Source organism: Cricetulus griseus, chromosome 4, assembly GCF_003668045.3.
Source record: "Cricetulus griseus strain 17A/GY chromosome 4, alternate assembly CriGri-PICRH-1.0, whole genome shotgun sequence".
NCBI classification, from domain to species: Eukaryota; Metazoa; Chordata; class Mammalia; order Rodentia; family Cricetidae; genus Cricetulus; species Cricetulus griseus.
Genome location: NC_048597.1, coordinates 223346599 through 223366350, shown reverse-complemented (window position 1 = coordinate 223366350; position 19752 = coordinate 223346599). Strand labels below are relative to the sequence as shown.

Sequence of the window (19752 nt, the reverse complement as noted above, 5' to 3'; positions counted from 1 at the left end):
ATGTGACTTGTTACCTCTCCTCAGTGCCATATGTCCAATTTCCTCTATGTTTGTTTGGCAAATCTCCTGCCTCAGATTCTATTCCAGAGTTCCTATCTCTGCCCAAAAGTCCTGCCTATCCTCTCCTATCTGGCTATTGACCATTCAGCTCTTTATTAAACCAATCAGAAGGTACCTTAGGCAAGTGAGGTAAAACAGAGACATCTTTAACACTGTGTTCAAAAAGATCATCCCAACACCTGGTCACACCTACACAGGCTGTGACTCTCGTTATGGTTTAAATGTGAGGTGTACCATGGTGCATGTCTTTGAACACTTGTTCTCCACCTGGTGGCTGTTTGGGAGGTTTGTGGAACCTTTAGGAGGCCGAAGCATATCCCTAGAGGTGGGTCTTGAGGTTTTAGAGCCCAGCCCCACCTCCTGTTGACTCTCTGCTTCCTGACTGTTGGTGCAATGTGGCCAGCCAGCCTCCCGTTCCTGTCACCATGCCTTCCCCGCCAGGATGGAATGCAGCCCCTAGAACTGTAAGCCTGAATAAACCTCCCGTCTCCTCAAACTGCTCCTGTGAGGCATTTTGTCACAGCAATGGTAAGAGTCAGCAAGATATCTGCAGTTCTTCATAAAGTCCCTAAATGCATACACGTTATGTGTTGGGGCTACCTCAAACTCCATCTAATAACAGGAAGGCTTAAGTTATTAACAAATTTATATATGCCCACCCAACCAAACCTCCCCGAGTTGGGCAGAAATGACCCCAATATCTTCTAACATCTTCCCATTGTGGAGGTTTGGTTAGTTTACCAGAACTCTAGCAATGAAGTTTGGTGCAACCAATCTTTACCTCCTTTTCTACTTGTGGAATTACCTTCCTGTTTCTTTCTTCCCAGGGCCCTCCCTCTGCTCTCTTTTCTTCACAATGGTTACAACAACTACTCTCACTAAGGGAACAATTAGGGAAAAATGTCACAACAGCAACAGAAATGCCACTGTGGAATAAAATCCTAAGTTTATAGTGTTACCGCTGAGCATTGGGCAGAATTTCAAAGCACTGTCCCACTGTATCTCAAAGGAAACTAGTTGGCTCTGATTTCCTGCCATGGCTGTAGGAAAATCGTAATGAGCCAAGTATTAAAAATTACTTTGGTGTAATTAATAAACATGTCAAAACCTGCATTTGTTGTTTCTACATGCAGACTCTAACTCACAATAAATAATTAACACACCCTTCTCCCCAATCCAAGTACTACCCAAGCTGTTATCTTTCAGAATGAAGGAAAAAAAAAAACATCCAAGAAAGCAATTACTTCTATAGTCACCTGTGGGATCTTTCTTTAGATTGCTTTGCAAATCAAACATTGTCATTGTAAAACCAGAAACCCAGATACCATTCTGTTGCACAGATTCTAGACACAAAAAAAGGCACAACAGCACGAATTAAATTTACCTCCCTGGGCTGGGATGATGGCTCAGGAGGCCAAATGCTTGCCTCAAAAGTTCAAGGACATGAATTTGGTCCCTAGAACTTATGTGAAGGAACTACTGGTGTGTGCTTGTAATCCCAGCACTGGGAGAGGTAGAAACAGAAGGATTCTGAGGCTTAATGGCCACCCAGCCTGGTCTATTTGATCAGTTCAAGGCCAGTAAGTGATCTTGTCTCAAAAACAAAACAAATAAATACCAAAAACCAAGGATTGCACTGAGGAATGATACTCAGTACTATACTTTGACCCCCTATATGTGCATGACACATACATACATGAAAACACACACACACACACACACACACACACACACACACACCATACCTACACCCCACATGCACCCAGAAACATATGAACAGGCATATACACAAACACTACAAACACATATACATGAAAACAAACCCCAAAACATTATTTTCTGTGTGAAAGGTGATTGGTTGGTTAGTTTATTGTTTTTTGTTTGGGGGTGTCCATTACACAGATGGCCAATGAGGACTTGTACCAAAAGGTTGCAAAGCTGCATAGGGGCTGGAGATGACTCAGTGGTTAGGAACATTTACTGCTCTTCAGAGGACCAGAGTTTGGCTCCCAGTCCCCAAATCAGGCAGGTGACAACTGCCTGTAACTCCAGCTACAGAAGGATCTGAAACCTCCGAGGGTCCTAACACACACACACACACACACACACACACACACACACACACACACACACACACACATAATTTAAAATAAAACAAAAAAAATGTTTTCAGACCAACAAGATCCACATATTAAAATCCTGTCTTAAAAACTAAGCTGGCCAGGCCTGCTAGACCACAGCACGCCATTGAATGCCCCCCTCCATCTGTGATGAGTTTATTCACTCAACTGTGTTGACTCTCACATAATTATTGACTAGAAGGATTCAGAGAGAGCTTCCAGAATGTTCAAAATCATAAACCTGAAACAGTAAACAAAACACACACTGGTGAGAGCAGCTGCTTCTAGTTTTCTTTGGGTCCCTAAGATAGAACCAAGCAAATAAATAAGAATGATAGGATTTCCCCTTGAAATGGAACTCGGTCCTCAGGGCATGGCATCTATTTGACTCAACATCTGGAAACATTCTTGGTGGTGTATGCCTGAAATCTTAGCACTGAGAAACCTTAGGGAGAAGAAAGGCTTTATTTGAGTCCAGGGCTAGTCTGGGCTACATAGTGAAACCTTGTCACAAACAACAACAACAACAACACACACACACACACACACACACACACACACACACACACACAAAACAAGCAAACAAGAAAAAACAAACAAAAAGGAAGTAAGAAAGGGGAGAGATGAAGAAGGGAAGGAAGAAGAGATCTGGTGTTGACTAGCAATTACCAAGTCTGGAACCTTATGTGAAAGAATACTGACAGAATATTGTGCAGATGGGTTTTGTTCTTGGGCTTTGTGCAGTCAAAGAGGCCAGATCTATGCTTCAGACTGAACCAATGATGTAAACTGGGTGTAGTGGTACATGCCTCTAATCCCAGCACTAGGGAGATGGGCACACAAGGATAGAAGTTCAAGGTCATTCTCAGGCACAGTGAATTGGACGGTGGCCTGTGATACAGGAGATCCTATCTCAGAAAATATACATTTGTATGAATGAACTGCTGGAGCTACTGACGGTTGCTGCATAGAATATTTTCCCATTCATGAGCCTCTTTGCTCATGGGCTGGAACATAGTGGGGCTCTGCTATGGCAGACTCAAGGAAGTGTCAGGAGGACCTCAGAACCCTAATCAAACCTCTCAATCTGTAGAAGAAAAAGTGCAGGGCCCCAAATCACTCAGGGTCCCAAGGTAGCACAAATCCCCCTTCCAAATTGTGTACTCTAAATAAAATCCAATGTATAAGAACTGGTTCTTCCATTGTTTCAGTACCTGCCCTGCAGGAGAGAGCCCTTTCCATTTGTTCCGTGGTCTAAGCCCTGGTTCACACGATAGGCACAGCTTGGGGCTGTGAGCTAAGCAGCAACTGAATTCTAGTTGCAAAGTCCTCGCCACTGAAGAGCTTCCAGTCAGTAGAATGCTCGCCTGGTGTGCATGAGGCCCTGAGGTCAGCCCCCAGCATCACACAGATTGTGTTAGTGCATGGCTATAATCCCAGCATGTGGAAATCAGGGCAGGAAGAACAGAAGTTCAAGGCCACCTTCAGGTACATAACAAGTTTGAGGGCACCCTGAGCTACATGACATCCTGTCTCAAAATATACAGATAAAAAGAAAAACAAAAACACAAACAATAAAAACCTTTAACTCTATCATGCTCTATCAAGGGAGTAAAGCATACACTTGTGATCAATGGAATCTATTTTGTTTTTTAAGGTAGTGATAAGCGATATTAAAGAAGTCCGGAGCAAAGAGGGTGGAGAAGGCCCATCTGGTTCACATGCTCAGGAATGACCTCTCTGAAGGCTTTGAACAGGTCTGAAGGAGAAGATGGAGACCAGTATTTAGATTGAAGTAATGAGAGATAACGATGGAGACTTAAAATGGTTATGAAAGAGGAGGAGGAGGAGCAGAAGGAAGAAGAAGACGATAGTGAAAGAGTAATCCACATGGGGTTCTTAGGAGCGCGTAGGGCTAAAGCAAGAAGAAAATCAGCAGGGTGCAAAGAAGAGATGTGACTCTATCCAGCTCCATGAGAAATCCTGAAAAGTTCTACACTGGGTCTGGGTCACATCTTTAAAATTTACTTTCACTGCTCTGTGGAGAAAGATGACAGAGTCAAGGAGGAGAAGGGGACAGCCACCTTTCAAGTAAACGCCATTGCTCTGGTCACATGTGCTTGGCGACTGGGATCACTAGCCTCTGCCTCTGTGAGCTAAGCAGTCACTGTATCAATGCGGAAGTGTTGGCGCTTGGTTGTGAGAGACACAGGAGTGAGAGAATCAGTTCTAGGATTTAGCGGTGTCTTGACTATTTGTGAAAATGATGTTACTACACTCCTCAAGCAAATGGAGTCCCTGCTAAATCAGTAGCCTAGTTGGCTGCTGTGTGACATTATATGAGCCTCCCTTCCTCCTTCCCTCTCCCTACTCTCTCCCCTCCCCGTCGTCCCTTTCCTCACCCTCCTCTTTCTCCTCTCTCTCTCTCTCTCTCTCTCTCTCTCTCTCTCTCTCTCTCTAAAACACTTGACGTTTGGTGACCATCAACAAATAGTCCTTTGCCAGGAGAGTATCTGAGGAAATCTCATTAAAGGACTTTCCTCAGCTCGGTGACAAACAACCCAGCCAGCATCAAAAGAGCAGGAGTGTTCATCATACATGACTGTCCTGGGAGAAAGTGGAGAAAGAAATACCTGGTCACAGGAAACAAGGCCCTCTAAATTGCTATTGTCTGTGGCTTCACTTTGAAGAACAAACCACAGAAACTGGCAATAACCAGCCCCTGATGGATGGATGGCCTCTGCACACTTCCAAAGGGCCGGGGAGAAGGCTCTGTAAGTTCAGAACTTAGTACCCACGTCAGCAACTCACAAATGCCTGTTACTCCAGCTCTGAGGGAGCCAAAGTCTCCTGATGCCCCCCCCCACACACACACAGTAGATTGAAGAGGGTGTGTGTGTGTGTGTGTGTGTGTGTGTGTGTGTGTGTGTGTGTGTGTGTGTGTAGTGTGTGAAGTGAGATAAGATAGTATGTTTCCTTTGCCCCAGATTCCACCTGGAGTGACCTCTAGCCATGTATGTGACCTCTAGCCATGTATCTTGGGCTCCAGGACACACATAGAGACCATCTGGTGGTCTTCCTAAGTAAGATGATTGCAGCTCAGCAGCTTGCAGAATCTATTTCTAGAGAGCTATCCGGGGCTGGTGATATTACTGGTGTTCAGATCAAGTTCTGAAAGCCAAGAGCTGCAGTATAAACCCTAAATGTCATTTCCCAGAATTTACTCCATGGTCTCAAACCTGCCCTTCCATCCCCACCATCTGCCCTTTCTCTTGCTCATTGATGCCTCGAGTGTGTGCCATGAGCTAGTTTTTAAACACACCTCATATTGCTACATCTGCTCTACCTGCTTATGTTGACTATTCCTAGGACATTCAGGGTTGCATCTGTTGCCTTACTTGCTTGAAAGTACCCCGCTCCCTGCTGCCATTGGCTCACACTGAAAAGGTTTCAACTATTGCCTTGCTTCCAGGAGCAGCACAAAGCATAAAGGTCATGCTCACCGAGATGAAACACACTGGGGTGATGCATACAGAGTGGATGCACACTGGGGTGATGGCACAGAGTTGATACTCACAGAGGCAATGCACACAGGGGCTGTGCACTCAGGGGCTATGCACGCAGGGGCTATGCACGCAGGGGCTATGCACACAGGGGTATGCACACAGGGGTATGCACACAGGAGCTATGCACACAGGGGCTGTGCACACAGGGGCTGTGCACACAGGGGCTATGCACACAGGGGCTGTGCACACAGGGGCTATGCACACAGGGGCTGTGCACACAGGGGCTGTGCACACAGGGGCTGTGCACACAGGGGCTGTGCACACAGGGGCTGTGCACACAGGGGCTGTGCACACAGGGGCTATGCACACAGGGGCTGTGCACACAGGGGATATGCACACAGGGGCTATGCACACAGGGGCTGTGCACACAGGGGATATGCACACAGGGACTATGCATACAGGGGCTATGCACGTAGGGGCTATACACAAGGGGCTATGTACACAGGGGCTATGCACACAGAGGCTATGCACACAGGGGATATGAACACAGAGGTGCTGTGCACAGTGATGATATATATACACAGACGTGATACATGCAGAGGCAGCCATGCTTTATCCCCTGCTGTCTGGTCCCACTGAGACTCCTGATACAATATAAATTACATCACACTACATTTAGTCATTTATTTAGCAGGTTATTTGACCATATGCAAATATAGATTCCATGTTAAATACCAGCTCTTGTTTGCACTTATTTTTTCACACACATAGGTGTTTTGTCTACATTCAATCTGTGTACCACATGCATGTCTGGTGACTTCAGATGTCTGATCTCTTGGACGAGAAGTTACAGATGGGTGTAGGTGCTGGAAATCAAACACAGGTCCTCCGGAAGAGCAGCCAGTGGTCTTAAATGCTGAGCCAGCTCCCTGGCCCCTTATTTGCATTTTATCTTCAACACATCACAGCACCTGCTAAATAGCACTTTTAAAATAAATGCTGTCTTCGTTAAGGTTTCTAATTAACTGAACAGGTTTTCTAAAACACCACAGCCAAAGGCAATTTAGGGAGAAAAGGGTTTGTTTCACTTTACACCATGTAGTCCATCATCCAGGAAAGTCAATATAGAGCTCAGTGAACACACCTGGAGCCAGGACCTAATGCAGCAGGCATGGAAGAGTGTAGATGGAAGTTTCTGTCGAGCACACCACTCCCAGTAACCACTTAATATTAATCACAAATGCTCTGCCAACAGCTCAGGCTTATCGCCATCTAACTCTTACATTTTAAATTAACCCACATTTCTTATCCGTTGCCAGGTGGCTTGGTATCTTTTCTCAGTACGGCATGCCCATCCTGTTTCTCTCTGCATCTGCTGGCTCCTCTTTTGATCCTGCCCTTCTTCTTCCCATCATCCTCGGTTTGGCTCACCCACCTAACTTTATCCTCTTCAGCTATTGGCCAGTCAGCTTCTTTATTAAGCTAATCATAGAGACATGTTTTCACACAGTGTGATGGAATATTCCACAGAAGAGTGCTAGTTATTGGCTTGCTCAGCCTGCTTTTTTATAGCACTGAGGATCACCATCCCAGCGGAGTCACCACGCAAATTAAGCTGGAAAAATTAACGGCCAATCAAGAAAATGCTCCACAGGCTTGTCCACAGGCCAGTTTCATGGGGGCACTTTCTAAATTCAGGTTCCCTCTTCCCAAATGCCTCTAGTTTATCAAGTTGACATGTGATTAACCAGCACAAATGCTAACTAAAATTACATTAAGTAATACACCACAGTTTTCCAAAACAAGAGTGGATTGTATCTTAAGGAATATCCAGTGAGACATTCTATAAGCAGAACATGGTGACTAGTGCCTATACTCCGACCACTCAGGATGCAGAGGCAGAAGAGTAATCCCAGGTCCCAAGTCATCCTGACATACAGAGTCCCACAGAGAAAAAATAAAGATAAAAGAAGGACTTAATAAGTCTAGGTGTTGGTTTAAATACACTGCTTAGGTTTGGTGGCAAACCAGTGAGGGAAACTCTTCAAGCTGGATGGGCAGTTTGTGGTGATACATTGTTTATGATCTAATAAAGCTTGCCTGCCTGGAGGTCAGAAGGCAAAGGCATGCAGGCCAGGCAGTGGTGGTGCACACCTTTAATCCCAACACTAGAGAGGTATATAAGATAAGAGCAGGGTCTCAGTGCTAGCAATAAATCTCCAGCCATGTTGAGGACAGGATTGCCTGAGCCTTGGTAGAAGTAAGAGCTCTCTGGTGGCTTGGCTGCTTTGCTTTTCTGATTTTCAGCTTGAACTCCAGTATCTGTCTCTGGCTACAGCAATGGAAAATGGAAAATCCCCAACATAATGAGGACGAGATGTAAAAGTGAAGGGACCAGCTTCCCTTTCAGCAGCCATAACAGCTGAACACGTGCTTGTCATAAACCTGCTTTGGTCACTTAGAGGTCAGATGCCTGTCTCGTGACAAGGAACCCATCAGAAGTTAGTCACTAGAAAGTCAGATGCCTGCCTCGTGACAAGGAGCCAATCAGAAGTTAGCTGGTGGAGCTAAGCTTTATGGCTCTGGGTGTGCTTTACGGACAAGTGCATGACAATGACGTAGAGAGCATAGCAACCACCCTGGGAGGGCTGGGCCATAACAACCAGTTGACCAATCCCTCCAAGCCTGGAGGCACACCAATCCTGAGTCTGTGCGTACCCCTAGACACTCCCCTTACCCTTACGCTGTCCTATAAGATCTCTTGGGAGACCCTAGGAGCCGTCTTTTCTAGCCATCCACCGTAGCGGGTGGGTGAAAGACCCGAGCTAATATGGGGTTAGCTCGTTAAATTACAATAAAGCCTCGTGCAGTTTGCAGCAAGTTCTCGAATCCGCCTGGTGATTGGGATGACCACAAACGTGGCCTGGGACCCCGGATACTTGAGTTTTCGGGGGTCTAACAAAAGGAACCCTGTCTTAGTCAGTGTCCTATTGCTATGAAAAGATACGGTGACCACAGCAACTCCTTTTTTTTTTTTTTTTTTTTTTTTTGGTTTTTTGAGACAGGGTTTCTCTGTGTAGCTTTGGAGCCTATCCTGGCACTCGCTCTGGAGACCAGGCTGGCCTCGAACTCACAGAGATCCGCCTGCCTCTGCCTCCCGAATGCTGGGATTAAAGGTGTGCACCACCACCAACCACAGCAACTCTTATGAAGGAAAGCATTTAACTGGTGTTTGCTTAAAGTTTCAGAGACTTAGTCCACTGTCACGTCACGATGGTGGGGAGCATGGTGAGCATACAGGCAGTCATGGTGCTAGAGAAGTTGCTGAGAGTACAACATCCAAAGCCACGGGCAACAGGAAGAAGAGAGTGACACTGGGCTTGCTATGGGCTTCTAAAACCTAAAAGCCCATCCTCAGTGACATACTTCCCCCAACAAGGCCACACCTACCCCAACATGGCCACACCTCCTAATCCTTCTAAGTAGTGCCACGCCCTGATGACTAAGTGTTCAACTGCGTGAGCAATGGGAGCCATTCTTATTCAAACCACCACTGGTCCTCACTACTGTCTTCAGATCCTGAATAAAACTGTACTGTATTCTACGATGCCAAGACCTAGAACTTGCGCCAAAGGTTGTGTGACAGTTTCATTCTGTGGCTGTGTTAAAATATTATGACAAAAAGCGAGGTGAGGAAAGGGTTGATTTGAGCTTCCAGGTTGCAGTCTGTGATCGAGGGAAGTAAGGGAGGGAACTTGAAAAAGAAAACATAGAGGATCACCGCCTTGCTTGTTCACTCACAGGCTCATGTTGAGTTAGCTTTCTTATTCACCCCAGGACAACCTGCCTAGGGATAGTGCTGCCCATTGTGACAACCTGCTTAGGGATGGTGCTTCCCACAGTGACCACCTGCCTAGAGAATGGTGCTGCCCACAGTGACATTCTCCAGCCTCTCCCTCCCATCTCAATGGGGAAGAACTAGGATTATGAATGTGCACTACCACATCTAGCTTCTGTGGGTTCTAAGGATTTGAACTCAGGTCCTTGTCCTTGCACAACAAGCATTTTACCCACTAAGTAGTCTCCCCAGCCCCACTCTTATTTATTTTTCACTTTAAGTGTTTACTAAGCTAATAGAAGACCAGAAAATTAGGAAAAAAATCCTAACTATCAACCCCATTGAAAAATGTCAGTGTTAGTGAATAAAGCAGAGATTATAATTCAGTGTGAGGAGTTCCTTAACTAGCTCCACAGAGGAGAGAAACACAGAGCAATGATTAGGGTTCTCAGCAGGAAGACATTTGATAGGTGTCCCATAATGCTGCAAACTCTGAAAATACAAAGGAATGCTTCATGACTCCTGATGATGTTCCCATTCTAATACGGACAGCAAAGGGTTAATATTTCTCCAAAAATTGTACATCCCTGTCCACTCTCCTCCAAATCCTAAATCTATCCTACAAGAAAAAAATGAGCCAATTTCCAGAAACCATTATTGCAGGCCTATATGAATGGATGGAGATAATTTAGAAGGCATTACTCTTACCCCTAGGTAGCATTGAAAATCACCTCTCGCTTTAGCCCACCCTAGGATGCCCGTGAAAGACCCCCGCCCTTAGCTTTCTCTTTTAAGTTTTCCTGCATGCAGCTGGCGAATACATCCTCCCCTGCACCCCCTGACCCTTGATCCCCACAGCTGCCGGCACTTCCCCGCCGCCGCGCAAGGCCGGCCCCGGCCCCCGCCGGACCGCTCCGTCCCAAGGTCAGCCATCTGGACCGGCAAAAGATAAAGGCCATTTCGCCTGACTATTACGGTGCCTTTTTCCCCTATAAAAGGACTCCCCTTCCGGGGCTCAGGGCTTAGCCTAACAAAAAGCTAAGTCCCCGGGTGCCCGGCGCCATCAATAAATCCTCTTGTTCTTGCATCCAGAGTTCGTGGTTTCGATGATTCCTGGGTGTGGGTCTTCTTCTTCTACGAAAGTATCTCTTCTGAGGTCTTTCATTTGGGGGCTCGGTCCGGGATTGAGACCCGCCCAGGGACCACCGACCCACGTCTGGGAGGTAAGCGTTGTGCGGATCCGCTGTCTTGTGTCGTCTTGTGTCTTGTCTGTCTGAATCCGTCTTATGAACTGCGCCTGCGTTTGCAGTACCCAGCTGAGTACATTTCGTATTTGGCGGCTCGGAGGAGGAACTCCCCGCCGCGGCTCCAGGAGACGTCCTGGCAGCGTTTGGAGCATCAGTGAGCTCATTTGTTTTCTGGCTAGGGTAGATGCCTTAGCGCTTGGAGCTTCAGTGAGCTCATTTGTTTTCTGGAGTTTTACTTTCGACTCTGTCGAAACTGCGCTGCGAAAGCCTGTTCTGTGTTGTTCGGTCTTTGTTTTGTAGTTGATGTGCATAAACGCAAATGGATTACTCTTTGTTCCTCAGAATGGCCAGCCTTTGACGTGGGCTGGCCGCGGGATGATACCTTTAACCCCCAAACTATATTTCAGGTAAAAGACACCCCAAGGGCCCCCCCTTCCTTTCCCCCTCTAACCGCCCGCCGCCGCCCCCGCCAGAGGCAGAAGCGGCCGCCGCCCCCGCCAGAGGCAGAAGCGGCCGCCGCCGCCTAGGTCCCCTTAACCTCGGAGGAGAAACAGCTGCCCAATGAAATTGATGCAGCTTGCCCTCTTAAAAGACCTGAATGGGATTTTACCACTGAAGCAGGTAGGACGTCTCTATCACCGGGTGTTCGCAGCGGGTCTCGGGGGGGGGGGCGCTTTTCTAGAGAGACTAAAAGAAATATATAGGATGTATACTCCCTATGATCCGGAAGATCCAGGGCAGGCCACCAGCGACCTGGACAGGGATCAATGTGCTTTTTGCTATACTTCATGAAAAGGGGACTTTGACAAAATTTTTATGTTGACTGAAAAATGAAAAAAAATTGTAGGAAACTTAAATAATAAAAAGGAAACTTGTCTAAGAATGTCTAAGAGAGTCAGAGAAATGAACTAAAAGGTTATAGAAAATTAAAGCAAGCAAGTCATAGCAGAGAAGATTGTTACAGAAAGTTATGGAGGGTCAAAGCAAGTTGTAAAAGGTCAGAGGAAAGTTGTTAAAAGTCAGAAAAAAGGTTATTATAAGTCAGAGAAAAATGTAAACTGTGCTATGGTTTCTCATGTCTAAAATTTTAACCATATTAAGCTAATTCTGTTTTATATATACTTGTTTTAAAATGTTCATATGACTTGACTGGTCGCCATTTTGCTAAAATTAAAAAAGAATACTTAAACCGCCATCTTGACTAAAGATGACCGCATGGAAATTAGAGGTACCATCTTAGAAACAAGTTTTTCAATTGAGATTTACAATGTTAATGCTTCTATATATTACAGAAAGACCTTAAGGGAATTTAAATTTCTTTTTAAAACCAGTTTTTTTATGTTTGTTTTTATTAATGTTTGTACTTAAAGAGCTTCAATTTAAAATTATTTTTGAGCAAAGCCTGACAATGTAAAGTTTTTGTTTTATGAAAGATGCTGATCTATTATAAGGTATTACAATTTATATTTTAGAAATAAATTTAGGATGTTGATAACACACACCTTTAAGCTCAGGATGTTGGTAGCACACGCCTTAAGTTTAGAACATTGGGGATACACGCCTTTAATCCCACCACTCGGGAGTAAGAGGCAGATGGATCTTTATGAGTTCAAGGTCTGCCAGGCCCGGCAGATCGAATTCCAGGACAGGCTCCAAAGTCACAGAAAAACCCTGCCTAAGAAAGAAGTTAAGCTACTGTTTAAGAAATATAAGGTAGCTCAGCTGTGCTGTTTCAAACATCTTACTAAGTTAAAACCAGTTACAGTCAGACTAAAAATTATTTACAGAAATAAGACCTTACCTAGCCACCTGTATACTTAATGTGTGCTTAAGGCAAGTAATTAAAACAGACAAACAGACCTCTAATGCTTCAGAGATCTTCAGAATATGGCATTTAAATTGTTATCTTTAAAGTTTATAATGTCAGACAGACTGCCAGATCCTGACAATGACCCGAAGATTACAGGCACCTCAGTTCCTGCACCTGGACCAATGAGCAGATGCTCAGATATGAAACCTGCCGCCTGCCAGAACCTGGCCGAGACTGTGGACAAAGCTGCTGGACGCTGGAAAATTGATTGTACCCCTTTGCCTAGACAAAACAAGGTCAGTCTTTTCCATGTCCCTCTTCCACAGAGAGAAAATAAAACCTCTCACAATATAGGCCTGGCGAAGATTGCTGTTCTTTGAGACAGCTGCCTCCAACGGTAATGGAGAAACTTGGATTTGGCTAACTGTATATGGACTTGCTTCTAACTGGCTTCTGTCAATTTTTAGTAGATTCGGATAAAATATACCCTTCTCAGATCTCTGAAATATTACTGGTTGTCAGCTTGACAGCATCAGACAGTCAGATCCACTATAGACTAGTCAGTATGTTAGCTGATAAAATAATGACTATCTACTGTTCAGGCACAAGCTCAAGGTTTTTAAGTTTATTTTGGTTGTCATCTAAGTACAAACTTAAAGGGCTTTTCATCAGGCCAAAGGCACCTCTGTCCAATCCATACCTAGCTCTCTGGACAGAAGAAAAATGTACATGCTTATAGCCCAAATCTGTAGTTTTTGCTAGGACTCAAAGTTATAAATATGTTCTTGCTGTTTGAACAGATATCCAGATATCTGCTTTTTCTGCACCGTGGGCTTCTATAAATAAGTTTTAACCTCTGTTCCTAGTTTAAATATGTCTTAAACAGGTTTCTGCTTCTGACAGACATCTGAGTACCAGTTGCTGACTTCAGACTGTTCTAAGTAGACTGCGAACCCTAGACTTGCTATGGATGTGAACCAGTCTGCTGATATGGACACCCCCTATCTCTGCAACAATGTCAGCTAACCAGAAGCCCCTGATGGATTCCCCATTGCCTAAATTCCTTTTTGTTTTTGACTAGCATTTCAACCTTCTGGGGTCCCTAACTTCGTCCCAAAGTCAGCAGGAAGCAGTTTGGAAAAGAATTTCGCCGTCCATTCTCCCTGGTTGAAGTGCTAAGTCAAAGGGAACTTCCTTGCGAGGGGATGCCAGTACCTATCACTCCCTGATGGGGACACTAGAGACTGGGTCCTCCTACTCCCCCTAGCATACCCCTAGGCCATATGGGCTCACATCTTTTTAAAAAAAAAACTTATAAAGACCAGAGGGACCATCCTACCATTCCCCATTCCTACCAGATCGGGGACACTGTCTGGGTCCGGCGTCACCAGACCTCAGCGCCTACCAGTTGTAAAACTGCCATGCAGCACAAGCTCACATTGTCTGAGGTCTCAGGAAAGGGGCTATGCATAGGCAGTACTGGTTTGACCCCCTGCGTCTCTACTACCGTTCTCAATGCCACTATTGACTTTTGTATATTGACAGAACTTTGGCCCAGGGTCACATATCACCAACCTGAATATATTTATAGGGTACTAGAGAAGTCAACCCGACATAAGAGGGAGCCAATATCCTTTACCGTGGCCCTATTATTAGGAGGGATAACAGTGGGGGGCATAGCAGCCGGCATAGGGACCGGAACCGTTGCCCTACAGGGAATTAATCATTTTAAGCTTCTACAACAAGCCATGCACACGGATATCCAGGTCCTAGAAGAGTCAGTCAGTGCACTCGAGAAATCCTTAACATCACTCTCTGAGGTGGTCCTGCAGAACAGAGGGACAGCATGGCCAAACTTAGGGAGAGGCTAAAACAGAGGCAACAGCTATTTGAGTCTCAACAAGGATGGTTCGCTAAGTCCCCCTGGTTGACTACCCTTATATCCACGCTCATGGGACCTCTGGTTATTCTATTTTTGATCCTCATATTTGGTCCCTGCATTCTGAACAAACTGACTCAATTCATCAGAGAACGACTATCTGTTGTACAGGCCTTAGTCTTAACTCAACAATATCATCAGCTAAAGCAAATAGATCCAGAGTATCCAGAGACCTCTGAATGAAAGATTCCATTCAGTTACAAGAGAAATGGGGGAATGAAAGACCCCCGCCCTTAGCTTTCTCTTTTAAGTTTTCCTGCATGCAGCTGGCGAATACATCCTCCCCTGCACCCCCTGACCCTTGATCCCCACAGCTGCCGGCACTTCCCCGCCGCCGCGCAAGGCCGGCCCCGGCCCCCGCCGGACCGCTCCGTCCCAAGGTCAGCCATCTGGACCGGCAAAAGATAAAGGCCATTTCGCCTGACTATTACGGTGCCTTTTTCCCCTATAAAAGGACTCCCCTTCCGGGGCTCAGGGCTTAGCCTAACAAAAAGCTAAGTCCCCGGGTGCCCGGCGCCATCAATAAATCCTCTTGTTCTTGCATCCAGAGTTCGTGGTTTCGATGATTCCTGGGTGTGGGTCTTCTTCTTCTACGAAAGTATCTCTTCTGAGGTCTTTCACCCGTATATTATTATGCGATCTTGTGGTTCATATTGATGATTAAGCAGTGCTGGAAAACCTCCAACCAGAGCACAGCTAGAAGGGTCCCTTAGACACCTTGAAGACTGAGGGCTTCTCTTACAAGAGAAGTCCTTTATGCTCGACAGCTGCCGGGCATATTCAGTGATAGCTCTCCAGATAGTTCATATTCATCTCAAGGTTTAATTACCAAACTCTGGATTTTCTAATCAGCTGTGGCTTGGAGGCCTGAGGAATCTGCTCTCGGGTTTCCTGGTAAATATTAAGTCTTTCTTGATGAGTGACAACTAAGCATCACACTGGAGTCTGAGGGGCCAGGGAGATCAGCAGGAAACAAAGACGCAATGTTGGGTCTCTGAAGAACACAGATGCCGGGAAGAGAAAGAACTGATGGGAACATCTAAGGGGGCCAGCTGCCATTTTTGTGACCCCAGCAAGATGCCCTTCAGAAAGCGTGCTTGTCCTGGTACTGAAGTGGCTTCTTCTTGCACTCACAAAGCTGCCCTTCCTGAGCCTCACAAATGCTCTTAGGACTTATATATAGCGCTTGTTCTCAGAATGGAATTGTGGGTGACAATAATATCACTGTTGTTCTACTATATCAAAGACTTCCTTCATGAGCAAAGCCATGTTCTCAGGCTTGCATGCCTCTCTGAAGTGCTCTTTCATCAGCCTTTAATTCTTCCCAAGATCATTAGAGAGGAGAGTGCAGCTCCAGGATGCCTTGAGTCAGGAGACTGTGCTCTCAACTTCTGAAGCAAAGCAGATATTAGAAAGCCTGCTCTGTTGGACATGGCACTATGTGGATATAATTCCAACACTTTGGAAGCAGAAAGCAGAAGGATCAGGAGTTCAAGACCAGCCTGGAGAACTGTCTCAATAAAATCAATAATAAAATAAAGGCCAAGTATAAAATAAAAGACATATGTACAGCATCTGGCAAACTTCAGGAACCAAGAAGGGCCATATTTTTCTTTTCATTCATTTATATTTACTTTTTGTTTGCTTGGTGTGTGTGTGTGTGTGTGTGTGTGTGTGTGTGTATGTGCAGCATGTATGTGTATGAGGTGTGTGTGGTATAATCACACACCTGTATGTGTGTGGGTTTGTACATCAGTGGGCACATGTGGTAAAGTCAAAGGAGGACATTGGGTGTCTTGTTGTATTGCTCTCTATCTTAATCCCTTGAGACATGGTCACTCCCTAAATCCAGAGCTAGGTTGGCAGACAGCAAGCAAGCCCAATCTTCTTGCCACAACCCTCAACCATGGTGGTTACAGTCATACATGGCCACACCCTGCTTTATACATGAACTCTAGAGGACTTGAACTCAGGTTTTTGGTTTGCACGCAACTGTTGAGTATCTCTTTAGCCCTAGTTTGCAACTGTTTTATGCTCAGTGCATTTTCAATGATGATTGCATGTGTCCTTGCACTGTCTGCTCCATCTCCAGTAGAGAATATAGTGTGTTGTGTGTGTGAGAGCATGAGGTGATCTCAGTACAACCTTACCTTTCACCTTGTTTTAGATAGGCTTGTTTTACAAGCCAGGCTGGCTGGCCCAAAAAATTCTTGGAATTCTCCCATCTCCACTTCCCACCTTACCAAAGGAGCGCTGAGACTAGAGATTTGTGCTATCGAGTCCGCCCTGGCTTTGGAGCTCAGGTTTCCCATCTATAGGTGCACAGCCAGGGCTTAGCCCTCTGCAGCATCTCTCCAGCCCTCTGCTTTTCCAGCGTCAACTTCTAAGCTGCTCCCACAGCCTCCTGACTTGGGCAGTACTCATGGAGACACAAGAACAGTCAGAATGGGTTGCTTCCGAAGTCTGTCACCTCTGGGACCAGGGCCAGCTGCTTTGAGAAGTGCATCTGGACTATGGCATGCTTGGAAATGTTCTCATAGGGTGATGTCCCATCTGTCAGATATAATCCCAATGACTGGGATTGGATACAAGCAGCCCTGGTAGGCAGCACAGAGGCCATAGAGTAGAGTGTATGGCTCATCAGCAGACTCTTCTATGTTCGACAAAATTCTTTTCCTTTGTTTTGATTTTCAGGTAAATTACTTCCCAGCAATCAGAGAGGAAGGACCCACACAAAGACAGTTTCTTCAAATGTAAACATTTAAACTCATGGGGCCATATTTCCATTTTTCATTTGTCTTTCAGATAAAAATCATTTAATGCTAGGCTGGAGCTATAGCTCAGTTAGTAGAGTACTTGCCTAAAATGCAGAAGACCCTGGATTTGATCCCCAGTGTCCCATGACTAGGCTCATGTTGGTACCGGTAATCTGGGCACTGGGGATGTGGAGGAAGGAGGGCCCAAAGTTTAGGTCATCCTCAGCTACACAGGAAGCCCAGCCAAGGTCACATGAGACCCTGTCACAAACAAAGAACACATAAGCAAACAAACAAAGCAATCTATGCCAAAAGGAGGCAGGCAATCCTAAGGTCTCTGTTTCCCATTTGGGCTGACTCTGAAGACTGCACTCAGAAAGGAATTTTATTCACTCCAGGGAACTAATACTAAGACTCCCAAATCTGCATCCTGTTTTGAAAGCCTACTTGGCCATTCTTAAACTCCCAGTTTCAGTCCCTTTCCCATTATAATTAACATGATACGGTAGCAAAATGTGTGAACCATGTGGCAGCCTGATGCCTACCTACCTGAAAATACAGGGGGAGCCTGAGGACAACCATTGGTATTGTCTGTGGTTTGTTTGGTCAGTTTTTGCTTTTGTTTTGTTGTTGTTAGTGTCAGAAAGTGAACCCAGGGACACAACACTGCAAAAGCACTGCTCACAGACCATAGCCCCAGCCTGCCCCATCACAGCCATTTTTGACATAGGGTCTCATGTAGCCCAGGTTAGCCTCAAACTTGCCATGTATCCGAAGCTGGTCTTGCATTCCTCATCTCCCTACCTCCATCTTCCAAGTTGTGGCATCACAGGTGTGTGTCACCATGCCCAGGTTTCTTCTGGGATCACAGGTATGTGCCACCAAGCCTGGGTTTCTGAACTACTTAAGAAGCATCAGGGCACTGCAAATGAACCTGTTTAAGTCTAAGAAGGGCCCTTTGCTAGTACAGCCTCCATGTCTTCCCAGAGCAAGTGCGGAAGACATGGAATATCCCCCTTCTCGGTGGTGAGCTCTGAAGCAAGCCCTTGAGGGAGGCTTCTGAGCATGCCGCATGGAGATGTAGCAGTCTGCCTCCACTAGGTAACCTCACTGACAGCTTCCCAGGACTCCCAGTACACTAATAATGACTTCATCAACCTCTCCAGCCTGCCCTCCAGCAAGGTCAACAGCAACTCTTGAGGCCGGTTCCTGGTGAATTTCCCTGGCAACCCAACAGTTGGATCTTGGCCAACTGCCCTTACCCCTGCATCTTTGAGCCAGCTCTGGTCTGGGTACCTTGTAGCCGCCATCACACCCACCACAGCACCTTCTCCATCAGAGCCTGAGTCCTGGCTTAGGGGAAACTTACCACCATCTACATCTGCTCCCTCATGGCTTCTTCAGTCCTAGGCTAGTCTGGAGATTTTTTCCTTCCATCCCCTCATAGCTAATTCCCATACATCATTTCTATTTCTTAAAAATAATAATTTGTTATGAGTGTCAGAGGTGGGTGTGTAGGTGGGCAAACATTCTACAACACTTGTGTGGAGGTCAAAAGATAACTTTGTGGGGTTGATTCTTTCCTTTCACCTTTAGTGAGTTCCAGGGTTCAAACTCATGTCACCAGGTTTTTGCAGCAAGCACCCTTTCCTATTGAACTATTTTGCCAGCCCCTCCTTCCCAATTCTTTACAGTAGATATTCTGATAAATTACTATGCAAGTCTCCTTCCTGAGTGAATGCTAATGGATAGGCTCTGTTCATTTAGACTAACCTGTTTTAGCCACGGGCACACAACTTAACCAAGACTGGTAACCAGAGAAACACAGGCGAATTTATTGGCTGAGCCTGGATTCCTATTGGAGACATCCAGACTGTATGTCTGGGGATGGGGATGGGGGCATCCCAAAAGCAAAATGTGGGCATTTGATTTGGGTAAACCACAACCAGCACATCTAGGGAGAGACCTAACACAATGACACCAAACTGGAAGAACACAAAAGGACTGACAAGAGTTACTTGCCCTGGAAGATGGACATCAGAACATGAGGCCCCAGACTTAAGCCTTCCGGAAGTGTTGCAGTGAATAATATACAAGCATGCTTGAATTAAAGGAGGTATCCCTTACCTGCACCTGATGTTCAGTCATGAAGCAATACTTTATCTCCCAGCTCAGAAACTCATCAGAGAATCAGTCCGATCAGTCTTCTGCATCTTGTCACAGTGTAGGATCCTCCTGGAGCGAGGCTTCCTCTTATTCCCCAAATGGATGATACCAGGAGCTCCTGGGCCATCAGGCCTCCTTTTATCCATCCTGGAAAGAATCTGAGAGTGCCCCTGACCTAAATTTCTCTGCAAAAATCTCTGTGTTTTTTTCTACTCTTCACCAAGACCATGAACTATCAACTTAGTCCAAGGGCAAGGAAGACATGAGTCATGTTAGATTCTGTTACGTTTCCACCCCTAAAGCCCAGGAC

General features: G+C 45.7%; 1 long non-coding RNA gene across 3 annotated transcripts; it reads left to right on the top strand.

Annotated features, from left to right (window-relative positions):
• The first annotated feature begins 11268 nt into the window (after positions 1-11268).
• On the top strand, positions 11269-14666 carry LOC113835598. Of its 3 annotated transcripts, XR_003485246.2 has the most exons (3): positions 11269-11392; positions 12686-12877; positions 13468-14666. It is a non-coding gene; the product is annotated as an uncharacterized LOC113835598 (long non-coding RNA). The 3 variants fall into 3 exon arrangements; XR_004769777.1 differs by lacking the exon at positions 11269-11392 and having other exon boundaries at positions 12637-12877; positions 13485-14666; XR_004769776.1 differs by lacking the exon at positions 11269-11392 and having other exon boundaries at positions 12637-12877.
• Positions 14667-19752: the final 5086 nt, after the last annotated feature.